Consider the following 27197-nt stretch of genomic DNA (forward strand, 5'->3'; position numbering starts at 1 on the left):
ACACTCTTCAATACTTTTGCCTTTTTTTAGGTTACTTTCAACTCATATTGTGAGCTCGTTAGACTGTTCATTCCAATCAACTGGTATTGCAACATCCCCTGGCTTTTATAGGGGTAGCAATGACATCAACACGTCCTGAATTTTTAATAGCACACATGAACTCTTCTCTTTTTTACCAGATTCTTCACTATGTAACTTGGGCAGTAATTGATAAAGGTTCTAGACATAACGGATTACAGAGTTTAAGAGAAGCTGTGATGAAATATAAGCGTGATCATTGGTGTAAGGCAACTAGCTGGTACACAAATTGGATGTATTGCTTACCTGGTCACTCGGAAATATATCTTTGTGCTTACATACTTGTCTGAAAGTATTTCTGACTCACCTAGTTTGTGACATGATATGAAGCAGGTAGTCTAGCCATAGGCGTCCACAATGGGGGCAAGAAGGGGACACTTGCTTTCTCCTGGAAACTGTGTCCAGGACTTTTATCCATTACGGAATTCTCGTTTTGCCTAGCAATTATTGTCAGTGACTCCACTGAACTGTATATTGAATGTGACATGAAATACAGGGTTTTTGTATATTTTTTATTGTGAAGTTACTCACGGAAAATTTTACACATTCCATTGGGCAGCGGCGATATTGGCGCCATCCTGCTGTGAAGATGCGAGACAATCTTTACAGAACAGTGCCGAAATAGCGCCCTCAATCAATCTCTGACACTTGCTTGTAACATGCTTATCGAGCTGCAAATGCTGAGCGATCCAACACCCTGATGGGCGGATTCCCAGCACAACATACCCAACGGAGCAGTGTTCGTGACCGTCCTCCGTCTCCAACAACCTTAAGGAAATACATAGGAAGCAAGAAAATGATGCAATAAATCCAGTAACTTGTTCGCATGTGATGAAAACAGCGTTGAAAATGGCATTAAGGTTGGATACGTTTTCCTTAGAGTTTATTCTCTTTCTCCTCACCGAGGAGTATCCTCTGTTGGTTATCTTTGTTGATATCCAAAAAGGTTTCCTCAGTCGTGCAGATTTGGTTTTCTACTTAATATTGCTCTAGTTCAGTTTTAGCCCAACATTATAGGAATTATTTTACAATTATTTTCCATCTTCATTTCGTAACTGTTTGAATATCGTGTGTTAAATCATATGATGATATAATTTTATGTTGTTTAAGCATAAAGGTGACATACATTCATATTACTAAAGTAAGACGTACATTGTATATGCTATTGAAGTACGGTTAATGTGTGTGTGTCCAAGTAATGTACCTTGTAGGCAGTAAAAGTACATGAATCGCTTGAGGTACATTATATTTTATGCTTTGCTTTTCAAATTTAGTTCTTGGTGCATGATACGTTTGCAAACTTTCCGAATTAGTTATGTCAAAACTGGAAATTTTAAATCTTGCTTCCTCTTCGAAAAACTTCTGCTGATACCCATGGGTCCACAAGTCTATGGTTACGTTTTAACGTACATTATCGATTATGTACGGTGATCTCCATTCATGCTCTTGAGCTTTTATGCACTTCAACTTTCCTATAAGTACGTCGTTTACGAACAACCGCCTATTTGTCATTTTTGGAATATACATTCGGATGCATCTTATCTCTAGACGGTTTGTTATTTAACCTGATGGCTACGAGACGCCATTGCTTAAAGTGCAGACGACGGTTCTGTATAAGGTCGATGGCTCTACAGGAGCCAGTGAATGGCTATATTAATTAATCTGTTGCACCTCTTTGCTCTGAAATGTTGGAAGGCAAGTGAAGGTGCTTTAGTAATGAGTAGCGGAAGCAGTCGCACCTTCTTAGAAGACAAATGCGGTTGATGGAGCTTAAGATCTACCGGGTGATCAAAAAGTCGGTTGTTGTTGTTGTGGTCCTCAGTCCTGAGACTGGTTTGATGCAGCTCTCCATGCTACTCTATCCTGTGCAAGTTTCTTCATCTCCCAGTACCTACTGCAACCTACATCCTTCTGTATCTGTTTAGTGTATTCATCTCTTGGTCTCTCTCTACGATTTTTACCCTCCACGCTGCCTTCCAATACCAAATTGGTGATCCCTTGATGCCTCAGAACATGTCCTACCAACCGATCCCTTCTTTGGTCAAGTTGCGTCACAAACTTCTCTTCTCCCCAATCCTATTCAATACCTCCTCATTAGTTATATGATCTACCCATCTAATCTTCAGCATTCTTCTGTAGCACCACATTTCAAAAGCTTCTATTCTCTTCTTGTCCAAACTATTTATCGTCCATATTTCACTTCCGCACATGGCTACACTCCATACAAATACTTTCAGAAACGACTTCCTGACACTTAAATTTATGCTCGATGTTAACAAATTTCTCTTCTTCAGAAACGCTTTCCTTGCCATTGCCAGTCTACATTTTATATCCTCTCTACTTCGACCATCATCAGTTATTTTGCTCCCCAAATGGCAAAACTCCTTTACTTCTGTAACTGTCTCATTTCCTAATCTAATTGCTTCAGCATCACCCGACTTAATTCGCCTACATTCCATTACCCTCGTTTTGCTTTTGTCGATGTTCATCTTATATCCTCCTTTCAAGACACTGTCCATTCCGTTCAACTGCTCTTCTAAGTCCTTTGCTGTCTCTGACAGAATTACAATGTCATCGGTGAACCTCAAAGTTTTTATTTCTTCTCCATGGATTTTAATACCTATTCCGAATTTTTCTTTCGTTTCCTTCACTGCTTGCTCAAAATACACATTGAATAATATCGGGGAGAGGCTACAAAATACACATTGAATAATATCGGGGAGAGGCTACAATCCTGTCTCACTCCCTTTCCAACCACTGCTTCCCTTTCATGCCCCTCGACTCATAACTGCCATCTGGTTTCTGTACAAATTGTAAATAGCCTTTCGCTCGCTTTATTTTACCCCTGCCACCTTCAGAATCTGAAAGAGAGTATTCTAGTCAACATTGTGAAAAGCTTTCTCTAAGTATACAAATGCTAGAAACGTAGGTTTGCCTTTCCTTAATCTAGATTCTAAGATAAGTCGCAGGGTCTGTATTGCCTCACGTGTTCCAATATTTCTACGGAATCCAAACTGATCTTCCCCGAGGTCGGCTTCTACCAGTTTTTCCATTCGTCTGTAAAGAATTCGCGTTAGTACTTTTCAGCTGTGACTTATTAAACTGATTGTTCGGTAATTTTCAGATCTGTCAGCACCTGCTTTCTTTGGGATTGGAATTATTATATTCTACTTTAAGTCTGAGGTTATTTCGCCTGTCTCATACATCTTGCTCACAAGATGGTAGAGTTTTGTCAGGACTGGCTCTCCCAAGGCCGTCAGTAGTTCTGATGGAATGTTGTCTACTCCCGGGTCCTTGTTTCGACTCAGGTCTTTCAGAGATCTATCAAACTCTTCACGCAGTATCGTATCTCCCATTTCATCTTCATCTACAGCTACTGTCACAAAGTCAGTATAAATTTGAAAACAGAATAAATCACGGAATATTGTAGATAGAGATGTACAAATTGACACACATGCTTGGAATGACATGGGGATTTATTACAACCGAAAAATACAAAATTTAAAAAAATGTCCGACATATGGCGCTTCATCTGATCAGAGTAGCAATAATTAGCATAACTAAGTAAGACAAAGCAAAGATGATGTTCCTTATAGGAAATGCTCAATATGTCCACCATCATTCCTCAACAATAGCAGTAGTCGAGGAATAATTTTGTGAACAGCACTGAAACGCATGTCCAGAGTTATGGTGAGGTATTGGTGTCGGATGTTGTCTTTCAGCATCCCTAGAGATGTCGGTCGAGTCCTCCCTCGGGCATGGGTGTGTGTGTTTGTCCTTAGGATAATTTAGGTTAAGTAGTGTGTAAGCTTAGGGACTGATGACCTTAGCAGTTAAGTCCCGTAAGATTTCACACACATTTGAACATTTAGATGTCGGTCGATCACGATACACTTGCGACTTCAGGTAACCCCAAAGCCAATAATCGCACGGACTGAGATACACTTGCGATTTCAGGTAACCCCAAAGCCAATAATCGCACGGACTGAGGTCTGGGGACCTGGGAGGCCAAGAATGACGAAAGTGGCGGCTGAGCACACGATCATCACCAAACGACGCGTCTAGCAATATGGGGTGGAGCGCCATCCTGCATAAACATCGTACGTTCCAGCAGGTGTTTATCAGCCAGGCTGGGGATGATGCGATTCTGTAACATATCGGTGTACCTCTCACCCTTCACGGTAGCAGTTGCAAAACCAGAATCACGCATTTCCTCGAAGAAAAAGTGCCCAGTAACGGTAGATGTGGTAAATCCAAAGCATTACGTGACTTTCTCGTTGTGCAATGGAGTTTCCACATAAGCTCTAGGATTTTCGGTAGCCCAAATTCTGTAGTTGTGGGCGTTGACAGACCCTCGGAGGGTGAAATGAGCTTCGTCGGTCCACAACACGTTACTCAACCAGTCATCTTCCGCCATCTTTTGAAACGCCCACACCGCAAATGCCCTCCGCTTCACTAAATCGCCAGGTAACCGTTCATGATGCCGATGGATTTTGTACGTATAGCATCGGAGAGTACGCCTCAGTGCCAACCAAACAGTAGTGTATGGAATGCCGGTGCGACGTGCGACTGCACGAGCGCTGACTTCCCCGTGCATAGACGAACCCGCTACAGTCTCCATTTCTTCCTGAACTGTCTCAGCAGCATTACGCCTTGTGCTCGGTCGGCCACTACGGGGTCTATGGTCTAAACAACCCGTGGCTTCGAACTTCGAAATCATTCTCGCCACAGCTGCATTTGTCAACGGAACCTTAACCGTTCGAATCCCCTTCCTATTGCGATAGGATCGTAACGCTGAACTAGCACATTCCCCATTCTGATAATACAGCTTCACTAAAAGCACCTTTTCAGGTAACGTCAACATGCTGAGACTGCTGGCGCATCTGATTCTCTCATTACAGCTCCTTTTATACACGATTGTCATGCCCAGTCACTGACGTTTTACTGTCCAACGCCATCTGTCGATCATTCTGTGAACTTTGTTGTTTTTTGGTTCTAATAAAACCCCTCTATCTACGTTATTCCGTGGTTCATTAAGTTTTCAAATTTATACTGACTTTTTGATCACCCGGTACTTTATACGTACTACCAACATGGACTCTGACTGCAACACAAAAGAAACAGAATATTGGCTCCATTCCAAACTACTTATAAGGCTTTAACTTTGTAAGGAACCTTTCTTCAAAACACTACTCGAATAGCTTTTTCTGGTGATTGTTTAGTATCAATCCATACTGCACGCTCATCATACTGTTCATTCCATTCCACTGGTGCTTCAATAGCCCTTGAGTCCGCAGAGGACAGTGTGTCACCAACTAATATGGAAATCCTCTCATTCCCAACCCAAAGGGAAAGGATGAGAGCTAGTCTGCGTATTGATATGTGGTTGGAGATGAACGTTAGCAGAACTACCTGGTGAACTAACTGTCAGTCTTTCTTGAGCCAAGGACAAGTATGATAAAACCATCTTTCTTCTTCACAATATGAAATCTTTCTGGTTTTCAAGCCGCGTCAGTTTGAAGAAAATTCTCGAACTTTTGATAACCATCCCTGCCATCGCCGTCAGGAGTAAAACCACTGACTGGCGGGGCTGTTTTTTTCTTTTTATCTTTCTTGTTATTTCACTTCCCCACAATGGCAGCGGGCTGGCAGCGGACCCGCGGCTGGCAGAATTTTCCAATTAGCAGCCCCAACCCGCCGCGGGACTGAGTGATATCAGGTGGCGCGACGAACTGGCGACACGTTTGAAACTCCTCTCGCACCTCCCTAAAAGCGTCAACGTTTCGTCATTGTTTCCTTTCCACATCCTAAGCCCTGGTCTATGTTAAAATTGTTGCTGTTCGTTCTAGTCTCAGTCACCTCTTTCATAACGGAATCCCAGGATGTTGACGCATGAGCATGTTTTCAAACAGTATTTTGTGTCCGTTTTCCAGGCAATGCTCAGCTATGGCCGGCTTGTCAAGCTCCCTTTAAGACGTCGCTTGTGCTCGGTACAACGTTCTGCAACTGTGAGAATTGTCTGACCTATAGCATTGATGCTGTCGCATTTGTAAGGAACACCATAGTCACAGCACACACCACACCATAGTCTGCAGCACACGTCCTAACTTACTTCTTGTTGCCCCACAGCAGGGATTCCCAGCAAAATTTTCTCGAAGACCCCGTCATCGAGCATGATTGGTACCTTGTCAAATCACAGTATCAAGTACCTAAAACAGCCAAATTAAGAATATTTTTGTACGCTTTCTATTTTTGGTACTTAGAAAAAAATTGATATATTCATTATTGAAAAAACACTGAGCTTAAAACTTTTTCAATTTAGCCATCATTGATATTGTTAAATTTTTCATTATTTCTCAAAATCTTTGTCTTCAAATCTGGGTATTTAGTATAATAAACTCCTTAAAAAAATAGAAATTGAGTATGAACTGAAAATGACAGGAAAAAGAACTGAGTGTATTGGTCTTCCAGGTGTACTACACTTAAGATTGCATTGAGTAGACATATGTGAAAACATAAGAAAACACTAATTTCATACAAGCTATTATTTATTTGAAAAAATGCAGTTACAGCGGAATACACCATCAGTATACAGTTACTTTTAATTTTCGGTTCTTAATGAGATGAGTTCAATCTGACCTTTGAGTCCATTATTTCTGAAATATTAGGTTCCAAACTTGAGACTTCCACTCTGAAATCCGACCGCTTGTCGAGCCGATTCCCATATTTGTTTTTCATGAAACGCATGGAAGAAAATGTTTGCTCACACCGATATGTGGTTGCAAATAGATCTTTTGCACTGCCTTATCTACAAGTTTCTTGTAGTCCTTGCGTGCTGATGCCCAGAAGTCTGTAATTTTATCACCGATGAAAATGTTTATCATCGTACCACAGCTGGACAGATCCACAAGTTGATCTTGCCCTTCTTGAGTGAGGCCTTGGATTTCGTCTATTTCTTCACAGCTGAAGGGATTTCGAATCCATCTGTCGTCAGGTTCAGGGAAATACTCTCTAAAAGTGCTGGCTAGGCTGCATAGATGCTCGGCTACATTGATCTTGATCTGGTCAGGCAGACTCTCCTCTGATGACTCCAAGAATTGTTTTAAAGCAGAAAAGTTAGTTAGTGACTCGTTTTCGATCCTTGACACCCAGATCTGACACTTTTTGACCACAGCACTAATCTTATCCTGAACTTTGAACATGTCTACATTTTTTCCTTGTAAAGTTTAACACATTCAAGTGTCCAAACACATCAGCTAAGTACGCAACTGAGCAAAGCCAAGAGAAGTTAGTGGGAAAATCCGTATACTTTGCGTCAATAAGGAAGACAAGAACCTCGTCTCTAACTTCAAATAATCTTGAAAAGATCCTACCTAGAGAAAGCCATCTTACTTCCGTATAAGTAAAAAGTTGCTCGTGCTCACTACCAATCTCTTTACACTCTAGGAAGACGCTAGACGCAGAAATTCGCGTTCGCTAAAGCTCTGTTCATGCAGGAAGCGGCCAAAACAAAATATCTGTTATCATACGAAATATATTTAGTATATTTTTTATTCTAATAGCATCTTGCGGACCCCTCCCTGGGGGTCTGCGGAACACCTGTTGGGAACCAATGCCCCACAGTATGGGAGGAAAGCAGCTGGCTTGGCCTCTTCAGCCCATTCACAAGGCGTCCTTCCTCTAAACCTATAAGCGTTTGCGATGTCTCTCTTGTTATAACCATCCTCTCTTAACTTGTGCCTCAAGTGCTGTAATTCAGACTGTAGGTGGTCGTCGTCAGAAATAACTTTTGCTCTGTGTATTGACGCGTGCAAGACTGCTTTCTTGTGTACAGGATGCGTTGGCTTTCTGTACACTGAATGATCAGTCTGGCCTCCTACCTTCCGCTCAACTAAAACATCCAAGAACGGCAGCTTTCCAGCCTTCTCCATCTCGATGATAAATTTAATGTTAGGGTGGTCACCGTTCATGTGATCGACTAATTGCTGAAGTTTATTTTCTGCGTCAGGACATGTCAGGAAGATGTCATCGACGTGCCTAAGGAAGCAAGACTGACGCAATACGGCTGAGTTCAGAGCCTGCTCTTCAAAGAGCTCCACGAAGAAATTCGCGACTGTGGTATTTTGTTTTCTTCCTCGCAGATGGGTTTCATCAGAAATATATATATATATATATATATATATATATATATAAACCTGAATCGAAAACAGTCAAGATTTCGTTTGTAGTAGTAACAAACAAGTCACAAAATCAAACATTCGAGTTGAAAGTGATTTACGATCGGAGTGCCTTTCGCATGGTCATTTATGTTGCATTTCGCGAACTGGTAGTTCAGAAAAGCAGTTCATACTTTCACTACACAGTTTTCAAAGAACGATTAGTTGTGTATATTCTGTAGTTTTAATTCTATTGAGTACAAGGAATTAAAAGTAGCTTACAAGCATTAAAATGATACCGAAGTAGACTTTCCAATTCATATTCTACGTGAATTATCATCATTTCGTATTCAGTACCTTCAAATAGGTCGAATCCGCTACGGGAAGCCGAAATTTATGTACTGACGCAAGCCGCAAGGATGTCCCAGACTAGGACATATATCGAATCCAAAGATAATTTAGCAAATGTGGAGAGTTGCCGTGTTCGCTAGTTCATCATATATTTCAACTTAATTTCGTAGGTTGAATGACATGCGTTTAAAACAAGACTAAGGTAATATAGTTTCCATAAAAATCATGGGAAACACTTCTGAATGACACTAACAATAGTGAGAGTGATATTGTAACGACATAAGAACTCGAGCCCGAATTTGATGCTAGTCAAATAAACAGTGACTTATTTACGTACCGGCTCGTTTTGAATAATAAATTATTCATCATTCTCGAGAAGGGGATAATTTTAAGTCAATGATGTTCCAATTGCACTTAAATCAAAACAGGGACACGAAAGCATCTTTGAACTTTCTCACGCTAACGTCAGTGTGTGCTCTATGTACTAAGAGAGTAAATCCCAATTGGCTTAATTAAATATGTGAGCGATAGTAGCACTGAAATATAGGACGAGAAGGCCAAGAGCTGAATTCTCGGATTACAAAGAGTGTAACCATCCGTCCCTGCTGTGCAGCTGTACATCGAAAAAGCGAAGACGGAAATAAGAGTGAGATTAAAATTCAGGGCGAAAGAATATTAATAAGATTCGCTGATGGCGTTGCTATCCTCAGAGAGGTTGAAGAAATATTACAGTGTATTTTAAACAGAATTATCAGTCTAATGAGTACAGAGTATGGCCATGGAGTAAGCCGAAGGAGGTAATGAGACGTATCAGAAACGAGAACGACGAGAAATCTAACCTCAGAATTGGCGATCACAAAGTAGACGAAGTTTAGGAATTCTGCTGCACAGCCATCAAAATAACTCATGATTGGAAGAGCAAGGATGACATAAAAAGCACACTAAAACTGTCAAAAACGACATTCCTGACCAAGAAAAGTCTACTAGTATCTAAAATATGGCATAATGTGAGATGTGAGGAAGCAATTTCTGAAAAAGTACTTTTGGAGCAAAGCATTGTATTGTAGTGAACTGCGGTAAAACCAGGGAAGAAGAGAATTGTCGCACTTGATATAAGGTGCTACAGAAAATATTGCAAGTTAAGCTTATCTATTACGGATATTTTAGAACCCGTGACTGTTAATTGAATATATAAAAACGGAACCAGTCACTTTTTTGATTACTTTTTATTGCATGAAACTGTTTTCGAACCTTTTCAAGTTCATCTCCAGATGGTTTTCTGGAAGTTACATCACTATTTATAGTATAATGCTGGGTGATGGTTTGTGACAATACGGGCGGCTTTGTTCTGTTAGTGTCCATCTGTCTGCTTCCATTTTGATGGCCACTTGGTACATCACTTCACACACTTTTACACAACCAGTATGTATTTACACTGTGATTGGAAATTGGCACAGGAGATGCGTTCGTGGTGTGCTGCATCAAACCACTCAGAAGATTGATGACACACTTTTTTATGTGGGAGGAGGTGGGGGAACTGCCACAAAACAAAAAGAAAACAAGTGTACAGTCGTCTTCAAAACGTTACTCTGCGCACACGAAGGTCCAACGGAAGCATGTGCAAATGATTTAGATCTACGTCCCTCATCGTCTTCCGGAGTCTTGTTCTCCTGTTACACACAGCAGCACGCAATCTGTGTTAGTCTAGTTCGAGCTTAAGAGAGTTGAGGCGTACAGGAGAGGAAATGGGTCTCGTCAGTGCCGCCTACGCAGAATGTGGTGTTCCATTAAACTGTAGAAGCGCTGCGTATCTGGGGCGCGAATCTCAAAAGAGCTAATTTAGAACACTCCACGATATTTAGCGTTATTTCACGCTCTGTTAAGTAAAAAGGAAATATAAGGGCGTCTGTTATAGCTACAGAAAAGGTATTTTGTAAAAAGTTGTCATACTGTAATGAGAAAGAGATAGAGAAAAAGTTCGGCTTCCTTTTAGGGAAATTTAATTAACTTTACACGACAGACACGTGCTTACTCGGAAGCTACACCACTGAAACACCGATTCATCTGGAGGAGCTAGTGACGCGAATAGAGCGCAATGTTACGCCCGCCGTTCACAGGTCTGATACAAAGGGTGGGTTGCAAAATTTGCCCGCCAGCTAATAACGCAGCTCTTTGTGAACATGATACGCTCGATTAGTTTCTCATATTTGCAGCCACGTTCTATCATACTCTGTTACATAAGCCCCAAGGCTGCGTGTACTTCGCTAGCACCCACTAGGGAGTTAAGATGTTTGCTTAACGGTCGGTAACGTCTTACTTCGTAGCGCAAAGCAATCTTTTCTTATTCATGTAGATAATAGATTACGACTGTCGTGATATGTGCGAGAAATAATCACTTTGGCAATGGTTGAGAATTCACTAGCCGACATCTATTAAGTAAAACATTAATCTCTGGCGGAAATTAACGTGAATTGCTATATGAGGAGATAAGGGTGTGCAGCAGAACTAGATCTTTACGCTCTTGCAGTAACGACTGCTGTCGGCAGGCGATATGAATCTGATTCTATTCTTCTAGAAAGACCAGGAGTCTTTTGAAACCGTTTCTCACAAGTGGCTTCTATTCAAATCGCGTGACTGAAGTGTCGTCTAAATCGTGCGACTTGATTCGTGATTTCCTGTCAGAAAGGTCACAGCTATTAGGGATTAACGGGAATTCATCGAGTAAAACCAAAGTAATTCTTTGCTATCCCCAAGGAAGTGTTATACATCTTCGTCTGTTCCTAATCTACATAAATGATATACGAAACAATTTGCGAAGTCCTCTTACATTGTTTGCAGATGATGGTATAATTTTCCGTCTACGAAAGTCAACAGAAAAGCCCGCCCGGTTGGCTGTGCGGTGTAACGCACGGCTTTCCGGGCGGGAAGAACCGGCCAGTCTGTGGATGGTTTTTAGGCGGTTTTCCATCTGCCTCGGCGAATGCGGGCTGGTTCCCATTATTCCGTCTCAGTTGCACTATGTCTGCGATTGCTGCGCAAACGAGTTCTCCCACGTACGCGTACACCACCATTACTCTACCACGCAAACACAGGGGCTACACTCGTCTGGTGTGAGACGTTCCCTGGGGGGGGGGGGGGGGGGGGGGGGGTCTACCGGGGGCCGAACCGCACAATAACCCTGGGTTCGGTGTGGGGTGGCGGAGAGGTGAAGTGAACTGCGGTAGTCGTCGTGGGGTTGTTGACCACTGCGGCTGCGGCGGGGACGGAGTCTCTCCGTCGTTTCTAGGTCCCCAGTTAACATGCAATACAATACAATACAAAGTCAACAGAAAATCAAAACCAACTGTAAAATTATGTAGACAAGATACATGTTTGGTGCGAAAAATGGCACTTGACCCTAAATAATGATAAGTCTGAGGTCACTGACGTGAGTTCTGAATGGAATCCATTACATTTCGGTTACACGGTAAATTACACAAATCTAAAGGCTGACAATTCAGCCAAATCCCTAGGGATTACAATTACGAATAACTTAGATTGGAGCGACCACATAGTAAAGTTGGGGGAAAGGCGAAGTAAAGGATGCTCTTTGACGGAACACTTAGAATATGCAACTGGTCCACTAAACAGTCTGCCTGCACTACACTTGTCGGTTCTCTGCTGGAGTACTAGTGTGCGGCATGGGATTTTTACCATATAGTATTGACGGAGGATATCAAAGAAGTTTAAAAAGGGCTGCTCGTTTTGTATTGCTGCGACATAGGGGAGAGAGTGCCACGGACATGTACGTGAGTTGGGATGGCAGTCATTACAACAAACACGTTTTCCGTTGCGAACGAGACCTTTTCAAGAAATTTCAGTCAGCAACTTTCTCTTCAGGATACGAAGATATTATTTTGACACCTACCGAAATAGCGAGGAATGATCATCGTAATAGAACTTCAGAAATCAATGCTCGCACTGAGAGATTCAAGCGTTCATCTTTCAACTACGCTGAACATGGCGGATTAGCAGGTAAACACTGGATAACCCCTCAGGCAGACTTATTTGTGGAGAGTAGTCGTGCTGATGTTGGTTTCATGGGCTTATCGGTGTTAGAAGCATTTCTTCAATCACACGTAAACTAGGGACTTAAGGCAGAGGTCGTCAAAGTTTTGCGATGAAAAGCCATTTCTGACATTTTTGGGCGGCATGTCGGATCGCATACTTACCTATATTGTTATCATTAACGCGCGTAAATAAGTATGTTATCAACCTACAATAAACAAGCTACAGAAAGGACCAGATGACCTCGCAGCCCCCTGGTACTGGTAGTTGAAAGTGGGTAACATTTGGGACACTTCGTGTTGACTGTTCTGTTTCAGATAGTTGCCAGTCTCAGAAACCCAAAAGCTGGGACACTGTTCTTGACTGACGAAGTGTTGTTGTATTGTCTGTGTGAGCAAATGATTAACTGATTAATAGTTACATTGCAATGTGTTGTGCAATGTGAGATGCGGTAACAAATATTTTGAATGTCACTTTACTTCTCCCCATTCCTTTGTTTTGCAACTTCTTTAATTTCTTATTACGTCCTACAAAAATGTACCGCATCTGATGATGACCGTCCCTATGACGCACAGTAATTTATCTGTTACTACTGCGATTTGAAATTTATACTATAGCACCTGATTGGGAAGAGATGCGCACTCCCGTGAGCTGCCAGTACTGGAAACCAACAATAAAACATTCCCCTTCTCACAACCTGTAACCCCGCAGCCGCCGCAATGCTTTTCTCTCTGCCCTGATAAAGGCGGCCAACTTTATTACCTTATTTAGTAAGTTCAGCAACGTCAATTAAAATTAAACCAGCATAAGTTTGCATATTTTAGATCCACACTGAACCACCTACTCAAAATTCCTCTTGTACCAGTTAAAGAAGAAAAAGAAATCAGTGTCATTAAAACCGTAGCCTCAAACAATGGATACAGCCCTCTCATGGTAGACCAACTATCACAAAAAATACAAAAACCATCAGCCAACAAAGTTTTGCACCAGATAACAATGCAACTTACACAAGACACAGTGGAAAAGAGCAGAAATATATTGCACTACCCTTCTTAGGGAGCATGTCCTATAAAATAAGCAACCTATTTAAAAACAAAACCATTAAAATAAGCTTCCACACAAACAAACTCATTCAATTAGCAGTTCACAACTTAAAAAATAACAACCCCCGCACAAAGAATGTGGCATATACAAACTCAGCTGTCTTACTACATAGGACAAACTGGAAGAATCATTGAGACGCGGTTCAAAGAGCATATAGATGCTATACATTCGAACAACATAAAAAATCCATCCACATTTGCCATGCACACAACTCCCAACGATCATGGGAGCATTGAAGAGCATATACAATTATTGCACTGTGCTGAGAAAGGCAACCTTATGAATTTGCTTGAGGAGATTGAGGTATATCTACATAAAAGCAAATACTACAGAATCTCCTCAATGAACAAACGATCATGAGCATTGAAGAGCATGTACAATTATTGCACTGTGCTGAGAAAGGCAACCTTATGAATTTGCTTGAGGAGACTGAGGTATATCTACATAAAAGAAAATACTACAGAATCTCCTCAATGAACAAGCCGAGTTAGGCATTGCAGCCTTTTTTCAAAATTTCATTCACCTGCTTTCCAGTTTAAAGTAAAAACGAAATCCACTTTTGTAATATTTGTAATATTTATATAGGCACATCCATCCCAAACCATTTACTGTGCTTTCAACGTATGCCATAATATGTCTATAGTTGTAACATTTGTGTACTCGTACTTCGGGCCCTTATCATTTACTTTTGTTCCAAAGTATACCATAATACTTACGTAATATCACTGCAGTAACACTTTATAACTGTCTGCTTTATTTGTTTATCTTAATTTTAATCAATTACCTTTCAATGTAAATTTGGCATTCCTATGGTTGTATTATCGCCATCTTTGTATACACACCTCCATATGATGAAACTTCTAAATGTGAGTTGTGCGTTACATTATGTTTAACATATACAAAAAAGTGAATTATACAGTTTTCGATGCTGCAAAATGATAAGCAACCTGCACTGGAAAGTAATGGCGCGGATTCTTCATTGTAAGTAACCGAAACATCTTCCATTTGAATTGATTACATCACTTAAAATCACCGTGAGGCCCATTTACAGTTAAAAAGACGTTGTCTCACATCGTTTGGTTGTAGGGCATCACTACATGATGGAAGTTTCGTCAAGTGGGGAAACAAAACACGAAATGTAACGTAAAACGTCTGAAGATGAACCTATCGGTTCGAAACCGGCAACGGCGCTGTTTAAATAAATAAATACAATTTTAAAAGGTGAGGCTGGTTGCTGTAATCTTCTGTGTAAGAGTCAACCATATTAAAAATTAAACACTTCTTAAGAATATCACTGTCTCTATAAGTATTTTTGTTTGCTAGTAAGCAGGAAAACTAATTATCAAGAAACTATCCATAACAGAACTTGACAGAATGAGATTTTCACTATGCAGCGGAGTGTGCGCTGATATATGAAACTTCCTGGCAGATTAAAACTGTGTGCCGGAACGAGACTCGAACTCGGGACCTTTGCCTTTCGCGGGAGGGTGCTCTACCATCTTTTTCGTTCGTTGCATCTGCTCGGGGCAGATATCGCAAGACACCCGTTTCAGTTCGTCGTTGATCCATTAACTCAGTTTTTTTTTTATTACAGAGGGCAACTACCCATCTGACCGAGCACGCTGAACTACAGTGCCGGCATCCATCTGAGCTATCCAACCACGACTCACGACCCGTCCTCACAGCTTCAATTCTGCCAGTACCTCGTCTCCTACCTTCCAAACTTCACAGAAGATCTTCAGCGAAATAGTAGATTTACAAGAGTAAGTCGAAAACTATCCGCATTGTAGCTATACCCTTTATTGCTATACAAGCAAGAGACGTACGTTAACACTGTTTTGCAAGATAGCCCTCTGGCTTTTCAATGCACTTGGTCCATTGTTGCAAGAGCTTCCCGATGCCCTCAGGATGAAGATTTTCGGCTGAGCAGCGAGCCACGCGTGCACCGCGTCCTTCAATTCTTGGTCGAGTTGAATCGACGGCCCCTTAACACCTCTCCAAGTGGACCAGACAAGAGGTAGTCGGAAGGGGCGAGATCAGGACTTTACGGAGGATCATCAGTTACTTGAAACTTGAGTTTCCGGTACATTTCTACATCTACAACTTCGTAGATACTCTGCAAACCACTGTATGGTGCGTGGCGGGAGGTACCCTGTACCACTACTTGCCATTTCCTGTCCTGTTCCACTCCAAATAGAGCGACTGTCTATATGACTCTGTAAGAGACCTAATATCTCGTATCTTATCTTCGTAGCCGTTACGCGTAATAAATGTTAGCGGCAGTAGAATCGTTCAGCAGTCAGCTTCAAATACCGGTTCTTTTAATTTTCTCAGTAGTTTTTCTCGAAAAGCACGTCGCCTTCTCTCCATGGATTCCTATTTGAGGTCGCGAAGCATCTCCGCAACACTTACAGTCGTGTTGTTCGACGCTACCGGTAACATATCTTGCAACCCGCCTATGATCTGCTTCGATGTCTTCCTTCAATCCGAAATGGTGCAGATCCCAAACATATCGCCTACCCTATTACAGTTCTCACATTCTCGTTCCACCTCATATCGCTTTGCAACATTACACCTAGATATTTAAATGACTTGGCACTGTCAAGCAGGACACTAGAAATACTCTATCCGAACATTACAGGTTTCATCTACCTGCTCATCCGTCTTAATTCCCACATTTAGAGCTGTCTGTCGTTCATCACACCAACTGGAAATTCTAAGTCGTCTTGAATCTTCCTAGTCATTCAGCTTGGGCACCTTACCGTACACCACATCATAACCACACAACCACACATAGCCGCCCTCCCTGTCCACCAGATCGTTTATGTGTATAGAGAACAACAGCGGTACTTCCTTGGGGCATTCCTGATGAAAAATATGTCTCCGATTAACATTCGACGTGGAGGACAACATACTGGGATCTATTATTTAAGAAGTCTTCAAGCTACTCGCATATATGAGAACTCATTCCATATTCTCGTATCTTCGTTAACAGTTTGCAATAGGTCACCGTGTCAAATGCCTTCCTGAAATCTAGAAATATGGAATTAGCCTGTTGCCCTTCATGAATAGTTAGTAGTATATCATATGGGTTTCGCACAAGCGATACTTTCTAATTCGTGCACATAAAGTTCTCAGTTTTAAGAACGTCTATTATATGTTGAAGGATTCTGCAGCAAACAGAAGTTAGCGATATTGGTCTGTATTTTGCGTGTCCGTTCTTTTACCCTTCTTGTATAGTGGAGTCGCCAGCGCTTTTTACAATCGCTTGGGAATTTTGCTGGGCGAGAGATTCACGATAAGTGCAACCTAGGTAAGGGGCCAGTGCCGCAGAATACTCTTTGTAAAACCAAACTACGGTATGTGAACGGGAATTTTCTTGGAACAACACATCTTTCGAGTGTAGTCCTCGGCGTTTGCTTCGAATTGCAGGCTTTATCCTGTCAGTAATCATCTAATTGTAACGCGTACTGTTTATTGTTGTCACTTTCCTGATAATTTTCCAGTGCTGGGCCTCGTGCATCCCCCCCCCCCCCCAAAAAAAGGCAAGAATCAGCTTTCCTGCGGATGGCTGGGTTTTGAACATGCTTCTGGGTGATTGTGAATGTTTCCAATTTCATACTCTGCCCTTTACTCTCCTGCCCGTAATGGTGGATGCATATTCTTCACCATTGATGATTCCACTGTGAGTTGTTACAAGATTTGCACAGATTTTATTAAACCCAAGTGTGTTGTGGGTGCTTTCGTAGGCAAAAACCATGACTAATGTGATTTTCAGACGTTATATCACTTCATCAACAGTCACTCGTCTGTCTACCACAACCATGTCATGTGCACGGTCAATTTTGTCGTTATTTGTGGCCGTGGATGTTCGTTCAGCTCCTTCCTCATGCGTAACATTTGTGCGACCATTTTTTAATTTTGAAATCCATTCGTAGACACACGTTGAGGCAAGACACTGTTCTCGTATTGTGTCGAAAGTCTTTGATGAACTGCGGTCACGGATACATCTTCCGACCACAATAACCGGAGCACCGCTCGTTGTTCCTCTTTGGCACAAAGTTCTAATGGAGCAACTGTAAGAAAAGAAATACAAGTGGTGGAATAAGGATCAGACTTTCATAGTGGAACCGGAACAGCGTAACAATAAAATAAATGAGGTCAACAATAGGAACAATGTCAGAAGAGTTATGTTAACATTGCGGATAATTTTTGACGTACCCTCGTGATTGGCTGTTAAATATTTAGACGATTTGGGGGTGTAAACGGTGCGAACACACACTCTGATGACAACATGGCTTTAATTTAGCCGGGCATCGAGCCGTACTAAGCTTAAATAATAACACATTTACGTCAGTCCTGGCTGTTTAAACTCTGTGCCGTAGCTCATCAATCAAAGGGGCAAATGTGTGGCGGAGTGTCAATATTTTGGCATCTCGTGCCCATACTACCTCAATGGGTTAGAGATCTAAACAACGTAGTGGTCGTGTCAACAACTGAACACTCGGTTTGGCTGTAGGTCAGAACAGCACGAGTAACCTACGGTCTTTCATCATCTTGTTGGAATACAGTGTCACGTCAGAAATAGCGACTACCGTCCTGATTCTCCGCGATGGCAGTGTTCGCCAACCTGAGGGTAATTACCCACTGAGAGATAAAATTAATTTTACTAAGGGGTAAAAACAAAAACTTCAGATACTGTTTCGATCTCTAAACAAATTTTTTAAAAGATATCTATTTTGCGAGGCTTTAATGATGATTACGTAGGTTACCAATAATTACACTTTTTTGAAATATTATCACTTGCATGACGCAACGAGGTAGAGGTTACAAAATGTGAAAAGATTGCTTGAACATCTTATTCCTCACATTGGACTCATACATCGTATTTTGTACCATACATGTATGACAGTAAGACTAGACCCATTCATCCCATATGCTTATATATCTCGTGAAATGCCTTCCCCGAATCATAAGTAATTTCCGCAATGGGCCAGAAATTACTTCAGCATTCATTAATTTCGATATAGATAAGACGGCAATAACTAAGTAATGGACGCTACAGTGCTTCAATTCATACGCAGTACTATTTTATTTAGTAGTAGTGCTCAGACATAAAACATTGGCAGCCTGAAGTCTTCGAATTTCTGCCACTTTTGAAGCAAGGAAGGCAGCGATCAAACGATTTACAGTAAGTCTAATGGACACATTTTAACTAGCCTGATTTTATGTAGCGTTGCACAGTATGATTGGAGCAAGTGGCGTTAGGGAGAGGCGTGGTGCAGAGTATACATGTTTTGTAACAAGTGTCTACCCACAATGTAGATAATTAGTATCCTTTTCTGAGAAGGAATTGCAGGTAGCACTTTCGCCGCATTCGGACTTGCTTCATTATTCTATAGATAAAGGGTTTAGTTATAAACAATAACAATTGTCTCATTGAGTCATCAGTTCCGTTTTTTATTACTGCACCCACATAAATTAAATATCATTTGACATTCGTCTTTCTTAAAATAAAAGTTGTTGTTGTTGTGGTCTTCAGTCCTGAGAGTGGTTTGATGCAGTTCTCCATGCTACTCTATGCCGTGCAAGGTTCTTCATCTCCCAGTACCTACTGCAACCTACATCCTTCTGAATCTGCTTAGTGTATTCATCTCTTGGTCTCCCTCTAAGATTTTTACCCTCCACGCTGCCCTCCAATACTAAATTGGTGATCCCTTTATGCCTCAGGACATGTCCTACAAACCGAACCCTTCTTCTGGTCAAGTTGTGCCACAAACTTCTCTTCTCCCCAATCCTATTCAACACTTCTTCATTAGTTACGTGATCTACCCATCCAATGTTCAGCATTCTTCTGTAGCACCACATTTCGAAAGATTCTATTCTCTTCTTGTCCAAACTATTTATCGTCCATGTTTCACTTCCGCACATGGCTACACTCCATACAAATACTTTCAGAAACGACTTCCTGACGCTTAAATCTATGCTCGATGTTAACAAATTTCTCTTCTTCAGAAACGCTTTCCTTGCCATTGCCAGTCTACATTTTATATCCTCTCTACTTCGACCATCATCAGTTATTTGGCTCCCCAAATAGATAAACTCCTTCACTGCTTCAAGTTTCTCACATCCAAATCTAATTCCCTCAGCATCACCCGACTTAATTCGACTACATTCCATTATCCTCATTTTGCTTTTGTTGATGTTCATCTCATGTCCTCCATTCAAGACTCTATCAATTCCGTTCAACTGCTCTTCCAAGTCCTTTGCTGTCTCTGACAGAATTACAATGTCATCGGCGAACCTCAATGTTTTTATTTCTTCTCCATGGATTTTAATACCTACTCCGAATTTTTCTTTTGTTCCCTTCACTGCTTGCTCAATATACAGATTGAATAACATCGGGGAGAGACTACAACCCTGTCTCACTCCCTTCCCAACCACTGCTTCTCTTTCATGTCCCGCAACTCTTATAATTGCCATCTGGTTTCTGTACAAATTGTAAATAGCCTTTCGCTCGCTGTATTTTACCCCTGCGACCTTCAGAATTTGAAAGACAGTATTCCAGTCAAAATTGTCAAAAGCTGTCTCTAAGTCTACAAATGCTAGAAACGTAGGTTTGCCCTTCCTTAATCTAGCTTCTAAGACATGTCGTAGAGTCAGTATTGCCTGACGTGTTGAAATATTTCTACGGAATCTAAACTGATCTTCCCTGAGGTCTGCTTCTACTAGTTTTTCCATTCGTCTGTAAAGAATTCGCGTTAGTTAGTATTATTGATAGTTCGGTAATTTTCACATCTGTCAACACCTGCTTTCTTTGGGATTGGAATTATTATATTCTTCTTGAAGTCTGAGGGTATTTCGCCTGTTTCATACATCTTGCTCACCAGATGGTAGGGCTTTGTCAGGACTGTCTCTCCCAAGGCCGTCAGTAGTTCCAATGGAATGTTGTCTCCTTAAAGCCCCACCTTTTTGCAGTTTCTTCAGTTTTAGTTTACAGGTCATAACCAATAGGTTGTGGTCAGAGTCCACATCTGCCCCTGGAAATGTCTTACAATTTTGAACCTGGTTCCTAAATCTCTGTCTTATCATTATATAATCTATTTGCAACCTGTCAGTATCTCCAGGCTTCTTCCATGTATACAGCCTTCTTTTATGATTCTTGAACCAAGTGTTAGCTGTGATTAAGTTGTGCTCTGTGCAAAATTCTACCAGGCGGCTACCTCTTTCATTTCTTAGCCCCAATCAATATTCACCTACTACGTTTCCTTCTCTCCCTTTTCCTACTACCGAATTCCAGTCACCCATGACTATTAAATTTTCGTCAACCTTCACTATCTCAATAATTTCTTTTATTTCATCATACATTTCTTCAATTTGTTCGTCATCTGCATAGCTAGTTGGCAAAATAAAAGTATTTAAGGAAAATACTTTTTTTGCTCTACTGTTAAGTTGGACTCTGTTCGAAGGGCGCGGGGGGTGATGGAGTTACTAGCTAATACCCAATTGCATCCAAGACTAATAGTCAATGAAAAGTTGCAAACCAATGGGCTATGACCAAAAGGTGACCAAATTGTGTACTTATCAGCACCCGATACCCCGAAACCTTCAAGCCATGTGCTACTTCCATCCATCGTTATATTGCATGTAAAATCATATCAACGTAGGGTGTGGTTCTATTTCTGCGTCCTGGTGGCTTCCTCTTTGATTCCTTTTCCCAAGTAAAGTTCACCCTCTGCTTTTCCTTCTTCTCCTTCCCTACTATCGAATTCCAATCCCCCACCATTCTTAAGTTTTCTTCTCCCTTAACGATCTGAATAATTTATTTTGTCCATCGTATATTTCTTCAATGTCTTCACCATGTGTGGATCTAGCTGGCATAAAACTTCTGCTACTGTGGTGGGTGAAGAAGTAGTGTCTGTTCCAGCTCTACAATATGATGTATAACATAGATTAAGAAACACATCACTGTTTCAGGGTAAAATAACACAATTTTCGGTACAGTGGCACCCACGAAATCAGTCACACTGACAGCTTAATAACAATAAAATAACTCCTGTACAATGGTATGTACAAAATCAATCATTCTCATGGCATAAATAACAAAATCAGCATGGATCTCACTTTTAGAGAAACAGTTCACACACCTGGCCTGCCATCACGCAACAACCATAACACACTACATGTGACCCACAAACCTACTGTATATAATATTGCGAATAGTCCTATACACTCAATGCACAGCCTGTACTCTTTATTGAGCTCTGTTTTGCATCAACCAAGCAAAATACTGTTGTCGGCCACTAAAGCACCCAGTTCCTGACCCTCTTTCAGTCTGTAAGTCCCTGTCTGCATCTTCACGAGAATCACTACCCTCTCATCCAGGAAAAAGACAACACGTGCCCTACTGCATTGTTTGTGGCCACACGGAGATTATGCCACAAACTGATTGATAATGAGGTCCCATAGGAGGAGTCTCTGGCACACCAGCTTGGATAAGGCTTCCTGTCCTTGGCTCTCCATCAATAAACTGTTCTAAATTCTCCGGGGGAAACCACCGGACAGCACGGACGGGACTGGTTGCTGCATGCACGGATCAAGAATAGACGGTAGCCCGGAGTTAGACTCGACTGTCATGTGTGGCTCACCTGCGGTCAGTTCAAAACTCTGGCTTGAGAGCTGGTCAGTCCGAGACGTCCTGCTCCCATTTAGCACTACCCCATGCAGGTTTGGAGCAACGCCAGCAGCCCCGTAATCGCCTCTGACCACGTCCACTAGCCTATCGCGAGAACAGCACTAACATGGTCAGTTGAACGGGGCAGGAAATAAGAGGTACAATGAATTACCAGTTCAAGGTACAAGTAGTTCACTTCACTTTGACGTTTTTGCTTGCCATCCACGTGGAGTTGCAGTTTTAATGGCTAGGGGGCAGCTACAGATTACATACAAGAATTAATCATTGGGAAAACTGGCGGTGGCAATTGGGCATATTACAGCTCAGGAATGCTCACTTACATCATTTCACTGCAACCGAAACACGAGATACAACTTAATATTCCTTAGGAAAAAATGTAGGAGAAAGAGAAACGTTCTGCGCCAGCCACTGAAGTAAATTCTAATATCAATAAATATCTTTTCTGACATAACTGAAACTTGCGCAATAATGAAATTCATTGTTAATTTGCAGTCCAGCTTTAATTTATATGAACAGGTAATCGATCTTGACTTTGCACCTACCACACATTAGGAACCAGTGAACCACGGGATGAATTTATAACTACATGTCCTCTTCGTTGGTGCTTCTTTACCGTCAAATTGTGGCTGTAAAACTGACAATGTTAGTTATCAAAATGAAATGAAAAGTTACGAAGACTGTGAACTCGGGGTTGTGTAAATAGTGCGGCCACCGGAGTCCTACAAAGGTTAGATGCAATCAGTTCATGATAAGGTAAAAGGCGCAATCAAACAGTTTCCGCTCAAAGGCGGTACAATCCAAAATCGATATGCCTATTAGGAAAAACCACCGTGAGCATTGTGGCAGTCAGCCCACCGACGTAACGGGGCGAATATACCCGTTTGGTAAAAAAAATCACCGTGTCCTTCTGCGTCACGAAGTGCGCGCTGCACATCCTTGTCCAACAGGAATCGTCGACCCATCAAGGTCTCTTAAGGAACCGAAGGCGTGCTAATCGCATGAGGAGAGATCGAGACTATAGGGCGAGTGCTCCAATGCCTCCCATTTGAGTTGTCGAAGCTTCTGCCTTATGACATTTTCGGTATGGGGACATACGTTACTGAAGCAGCAACTCCTTGGCACAGCATTCCACAACCGTGGTTTTCGGCAGACATACTACCCCATACACATTCTCCATTCTCCAACGAATGTCTACCGGTGTTTATTTCTTCGGTAGCACGTTGGTCCTGCTTAGACGCATATGGTAACTGCATTGCCATAGTACGTGTTTCCATATTTACCGCTCTAGCGCCGAAAGACACGAATGCTACACTAATCCCTTGCATACATGTCGGTGCTTATGTGCCCATATCGAAGTCGCACTGCGTTGCACATACGCTGCGGCAGAGCCCTCAAACGGAAACTTTTTGGTCATCCCTTACAAGTCAGGTTTGAGCAGCGGAGTAGTACTCGTATACTGCTTTTTATAGCATCGGGTATACAGGAATTACTCCGTAGTTCGAACTTAAATTGTAAGTTCATCATGAACAGTCCACTGGTAGCTGAGTGGTCAGTGCGACGGAATGTCATACCCAACGGCCCTGGTTCGATTCCTGGCTACGTTGGAGATTTTCTCTGCTCAGGAATTAGGTGTTGTGTTGTCCTTATCATTTCATCCCCATCGACATGAAAGTCGACGAAGTGGCGCCAACTCGAAAGACTTCCACCCGGTGACCGGTCTACCTGACGGGAGGCCCTAGACACACAGCACTTCTGTTTACATCGTGTACAGTACTCGTGACTTAGGGGTAGCGTATTTGATTAATAATCAAAGCTTCCTCAGTACCTTGGTCGAAACCAGCCACTGCTTAGATTTTGATTAATAACCAGCATTGGTGGCCGAAGGGTTCCGGCATAAAAAGTCACCCTCATTCCGCCAACGGCCTTGTCAAAAGGGTGGAGGAGCGGACAGAGGCTCAGGGAAATCTCTTGTCCTTGGGGTGGGAAACTGATCCTAAAGGCGCAAGAATGAGCAATAATCAAAGGCAGGGGGATGCAGAAGGGAATGGAAATCACTGCATTAAAGCACATAACTTATTTCCACAGGACATGTGGCCTGTAATGGAAAAGGTGTCATGATGATCTCACCATTGGCAAAAGATTTCGCAATGATACCCCATTCGTATCTCCGGAAGGAGACTGCCAAGGGGAAGGTGGCCAATGAGAAAAAGATTGAATACACAACGAAAGGATAACGTTCTATTAGTCGGGGCGTGGAATGTCAGAAGCTTGAACGTGGTAGGAAAGCTAAAAATCTGAAACGGAAAATGCGAAGGCTCAGCATAAATATAGTTGGGCTCAGTGAAGTGAAATTCAAAGAATACAAATATTTCTGGTCAGATGACTATAGGATAATATCAACAGCAGCAGAAAATGGTATAACGGGTGTAGGATTCTTAATGAACAGGAAGGTAGGGCAGTGAATGTGTTATTGTGAACAGTTCAGTGGAAGGATAATTCTTATCAGGATCGACAGCTAACACCGGCAACAATAATTCAGGCATACATGCGGATGCCACAAGCCGAATACGAAGAGGTGGTGAAAGTATATGAGGATATTGAAAGGGTAATACAGTACGTAAAAGGAGATGAAAATCTAATAGTCATGGGGGGCTGAAATGCGGTTGTAGAGGAAGGAGTAGGAAAAAAGCTTACAGTAGAATATGGGCTTGGTTCAAGGAATGAGACAGGTGAAAAACCAAGTTACGTAATAAATTTGAACTACTAATAACGAACAGTCCAAGAACCACAAGAGGAGGAGGTATACTTGGAAAAAGCCGAGTGATAAGGAAGATTTCACTTAGACTACAGTATGGCCAGACAGATTCCGAAATCAGATACTGGATTGTAATGCATACCCAGGAGCAGATATAAACTCTCATAACAATGTTATAGTGATGAAGGATAGGCTGAAGTTTAAGACATTAGTTTGGGAGAATCAACACGCAACGAAATGGGGTACAGGAGTATTAAGGAATGACGAGATACGCTTGAAGTCTTCTAAGGCTATAGATGCAGCAATAAGGAATAGATGAGAAGGCGGTACAGTTGGGGAGGAATGGACAGTTTAAATATTTTTTTTAATTGCAAAGAAAGTTTTCCGTGATACATTTCATTCCATTGCTGTAATTTGTAACACCTGGGAGTATAATTACATTTATCCTCAGGGGGGTACACGCTTACTTTGTGTACCATGTGTGTGGCAACCACAAGGAACCCTAGCTAATATGGTATTTGCTTATACAACTTTACACATCGGTACCATATTTCTCTAACACACAAATTACACAGCTATCTGATCATTTAACTGAGAGATAAACATTTTTTTACTACATCAGTGACACATGTTTACGCAATCCACAGTTGGGTAACTTCACACTTATGAAACTGTATGTTGTCTGTACTTTGTAAACTGTTCATATTTTTTCGGAATCATTGTGATACTAGGAGAGCTTTGAATGATGTATTTGGTAAGGGAGCATGATCTTAAAGTACGTTTGAGGTAGATGACACTATTGAAATGAGCAGAGAATTTTTTTTTAGGTTTTGAAATTATTGGAGGAAGCTACGACGATTTTGAGAGTTGACTAAGATGTTATGATATTATTACGACGACGATGTGTATTATACTGTTGAGGTATGTTTATGATTAATAAGATGATGATACCGTATATGAAGAGTTTGATTATGCTACGTATTTCTTATGATGAAATACTGAAGAAGTGTCGACGAATAAGGTAAGGAATAATGAGTAGTGATTAGGGACTCTGATTTGTGAAAAAGGTTGTTGGAAACCAAGAATCGTACTTTAAGAGTTATGAAATGTGTGTATATGAGTGAATGTATCACAATGCTGGCGAAAATTTTTTGGACACTGTTATATTTATAGGGTTTTGTTTCTACAGATTTGCAACGCTAATTCTTGACCTGTGAAATATTTTTATGTGAGACTGTCACTGTAGCGGAAACTGCTGTCGTAAATATTTCCGTAAGAAAGTTAAGTGACCACCTGCACGTAATGCGTCGCGGGCACCCACCTGGGCGACAGCCGCCCGAAAAAAAAAAGCCATTAGCATTTCAGCGGCACAGGTAGAGAAAAAAAAAAGGGGAGGCCATTATAATGACAAGTGTCTTTCTACGAGAGTTGAGAGCTACTGACTTATGAAATGTCACATGACTATTGAATGATATTTTTATGCTTTGCTTTTCGTAGTTGCTTATTTCACTTGATATCTGGTTTCCAGCTGTGTTTCAGCATTGCTTTTATAAAATAAAATGCATTTGCTAATGTGAACACTTTCTGTCAACAGATCTATTAAATAATAATTTTGTAATCCACATTCTTTAAAAAAAAGGAGCACTTGGAAAGGAAAGAACAATAAGAAGGGACTAGTAACAGTAACTGGACACATAATTTTCTTTTCAAGTACATGGTAATATTTTTCTTACAATAAGTTGTTGTGGTGCACCACTTTAATTACTTAGACATTAAGATATGATTATACATTTCCCTTATCTGCATTGTTATCTTTAGTGTACTATTTTTTTTGCTTGAGCTATGTCATGTTTAGATATAAGCTGCTGTTTGCCAGGCATAGTGCTACTGAACTTTAATTTGTGTTACTCTGCTAAGCCAGATTTATTTTTTTGTTTGCTGCGCATTGCCTCATATTAGTTGTAATGTTGAATTGCTTGGTAATTTAGATTTACTGTAGCTTGCTTTGCGA

The sequence above is a fragment of the Schistocerca piceifrons genome, chromosome 3, assembly GCF_021461385.2.
Source record: "Schistocerca piceifrons isolate TAMUIC-IGC-003096 chromosome 3, iqSchPice1.1, whole genome shotgun sequence".
Classification (NCBI taxonomy): Eukaryota; Metazoa; Arthropoda; class Insecta; order Orthoptera; family Acrididae; genus Schistocerca; species Schistocerca piceifrons.